The sequence below is a fragment of the Aythya ferina genome, assembly GCF_964211825.1.
Source record: "Aythya ferina genome assembly, contig: HAP1_SCAFFOLD_70, whole genome shotgun sequence".
NCBI lineage: Eukaryota > Metazoa > Chordata > Aves > Anseriformes > Anatidae > Aythya > Aythya ferina.
In genome coordinates, this window is record NW_028181440.1 from 599,195 (window position 1) to 602,500 (window position 3,306).

At 47.6% G+C, this 3,306-nt stretch overlaps 1 long non-coding RNA gene across 1 annotated transcript in view; it reads right to left on the bottom strand.

Annotated features, from left to right (window-relative positions):
• Positions 1 to 446: 446 nt before the first annotated feature.
• LOC311428397 overlaps positions 447 to 3,306 on the bottom strand; it is a 24,864-nt gene continuing 22,004 nt past the window's right edge. The window contains exon 5 of the long non-coding RNA XR_014687702.1: positions 447 to 831. This is a non-coding gene — a long non-coding RNA (uncharacterized lncRNA). The remainder of the gene's footprint in view (positions 832 to 3,306) is intronic.

A 3,306-nucleotide genomic window follows, 5' to 3' on the forward strand; every position in this document is an offset into this window, starting at 1 on the left:
CGGACTCCCGGGCTATGTCCACATGTCTCTTCAATACTTTTAAGGATCGGGTCTCTTACCACTTCCCCGGGCAGCCTGTTCTAATACCAAAGCACCCCTTCCATGAAGAAATGCTTATTCAGTATCGAGCTAGCCAGTGCTGGTAAACAGAGGTGTTTCTCCCTAGGGGTAGGGCTTGGCATTTCCCTCTCCTGAACTTCAAAAGGTTCCTGCCTGCCCCTATCTGCAGCCTGTCAAGGTTCCTCTGAATGCGCAGCCCCCCTTACAAGCGCCTTTTCCACAGAAACCACTGACCACCCGCCGCCTTGCCCCCTCCCAATTCGGCCTGCCCCAGGGCGCCACCGACCACCAACCTCCTTGCAGCACCACGCCTCAGCATCCCGAGCTATCCCGACAGCTTCCACCCATCGGGAGGTCCCACTTGTAATAAATGACCGAGTCCCAAATAGGCTTACAATTAATGTTTATGATTTATTAAAGGAATAGAGGTAAGCAAGCAGCGCTGGGTGCGCCAGGAGTCTCTGCTCCACCAAGACGCACACAAGTTACATCAGGCGGCTGGTTTTTATGCTGCTAGGCTAATACATATTCATTACTACTTCTACAAAAGGCAGGGTTATTCTAATTAGTTCCCAGAATCCAAACCCTCCCACTGGTGCAGGCGTTATCAGTCTCCGGTGGTCCCTCTGGGAGCCGCTCGTACTGAAGGCTCGTAGTCTTCCTCCCAGGCTTTGTCCTTTGGTCGTTCTTCAGCTTCTCCCCTCCCCTTATTTAGTAGTTGCTGGGCCAGATGTCAGAAAGCTGTGTCTCGTGCAGTAGTCCGCACAGGCACTGCATAGCAAACACACCAAGTAACATTGACTTCAGTTACTCGCAACAGTTACTCACCTGATAAAGAACTGCATGCAATAAAGGCATCAATACTACATTAGTTTATTCTAACAGATCCTACTAGCTGTTACCTCAAAAAGATGTGCGTACCCCTCGCTACTTGGAAACGCATCAGTCCATAAACTCTCATCCACCTGAAGAAGCCTGCAACTGACCGAAGGAAAAACAAACACCCCAAAGAGCAGCCCAAGCAGAATAAGCTCTCTGAGGGGATGCCTGGGACTCACATACCATTTGGCCTCGCCTAGCACCTAAACCCAATCACCTGGGAAAGGGTAGGGGCAAAGCACAAGGAAGTAGGAAGAGAGCAGCAGCAGCTGTGTTTTTTTTTTTTTTTTTTTTGTGTGTGTGTGATTTTTCTTTTCATTTTTTAATTAGTTTTAGCTCAAAAGCATACATAGTGCAGACAAGAGAAGTAAGGTGTTTCTAGAAGCAAAAATCCCCATGCTTTTGCTACAGCTTTCAATATTAAAAGACATTATGACCAAACAAGTAATTGGAACTCTTCCAACTGGAAGTAGCTCAAACTTTTATTTACGTATAAAGAAAAAAATAGGAATAGAACATCTGCTCCATCTTTTCCTTTCTCACCTTGCCATAGGCAGCTCTGGCTGTGACGTCCCAGATTGCATACTGCTTTTCAGCTTTAAAAAATGAAAACCTTTACCCTAACCATTATCCTAACCATTAGCTTACCCTTATTCTTACCCTAAACCTAACCCTAATCCTTACCCTTACCCTAATCCTTACCCTACCCTTATACTTACCATTACTCTATCCTTTACCCTAACTCTTACCCTTACCCTAAACCTTACCCCAACCCTTACCCTAAACCTAACCCTTTCCCTAAACCTTCTCCTCACCCTAAGCCTTACCCTTAGCCTTACCCTAAAACTTACCTTTGCCCTAACCCTTACCCTAATCTGAACCCAAACCCTAACCCTAATACCCTCACCCTAACCTTTACCCTAAGCCTAACCACAGTCCCAACCCCTAACCCCTAACCCTTACCCTAACCCTCTAAACCTACCCCTAACCTATCCCTAACCATAACCCTCTAAGCCTAACCCTAAACCACTAACCCTAACAATAACCCCCAACCCCAACCCTCACCCGAAACCCTAACTCTAGCCCCAGCCCTAGCCCCTAACCCTAACCCTAGTTCCCGAGAACTACATCTCCCGGTATGCTCTGGGCATTCAACATGGCCTCCCGGAAGTCCCGAATCCGAAAACTACATTTCCCGGTATACTCTGGGTACGCAACATGGCCTCCCGGAAGTCTGGAGTACAAGAACTACATCTCCCGGCATGCTCTGGGCACACAACATGGTCTCCCAGTGCCGGAAAACTACACCTACCAGCATTCCCCGCACAGCCAGCATGGCCAATCACAGGCCGAGTGCTCGAGAACTGCATTTACCAGCACTCACTGGAACCCTCACCGCCCTTACAAAAAAAGCCTCAAGCCCTAACATCCAAAAAACCTCGAAACCCCTACAGACCTAACCCAAACTATTTACCACAGATGTAGCAGTTGTTGTGTTGTAGGTCTGTCTCACTGTTCCTCTAAGCATCCCCTCTTTGTCTTTTAGAGGTGTTGTAGCTGTCTGAAGAGGGTAGATTGAAGCATCTGCCTCGGGGGCTGGTAAGCGGCAGAGGTAAGGGAGCAGATGAGAGCAACTTACCTAGTTGTGCTGTGTCTTTGGATGCTGCATCGGCCTAAACTAACCCTAACCCTAACCCTAACCCTAACCCTGCCAGAACCCTAACCCTAACCCTAACATAACACTAACCCTAACACTAAACCTAACCCTATCCCTAACACTAAACCTAACTCTAACTTTAACCCTAACCTAACCCTAAAATATAACCCTAACCCTAAACCTATCCCTAACCCTAACCAGAATACGAACCCTACCCCTAACCCTAACCCTAACCTAACCCAAACCCTAACCCTAACCCTAACCTAACCCTAACCCTGAACATAACCCAACCCTAACCCTAACCGTAACCCTAACTTTAACCCTAACCCCTAACCCTAACCCTAACCCTAACCCTAACCTAACCCGAACCCTGAACATAACCCAACCCTAACCCTAAACTTAACCCTAACTTTAACCCTAACCTAACCCTAACCCTAACCCTAACGCTAATAACCCTAACCCCTAACCCTAACCCTAACCCTAACCCCTAACCCTAATCCTAACCCTAACCCTAATGGTGGATCTAACCCTAGCCCTAACCCTAACCCTAACCCTAACCCTAAAGCTAACCCTAAACCTAGCCTAAACCCTCTAACCCTAACCCTAACCCTAACCCTAACCCTAACCCTAACACTAACCCTAACGCTAATAACCCTAACCCCTAACCCTAAAGCTAACCCTAACCCCTAACCCTAACCCTAACCCTAACC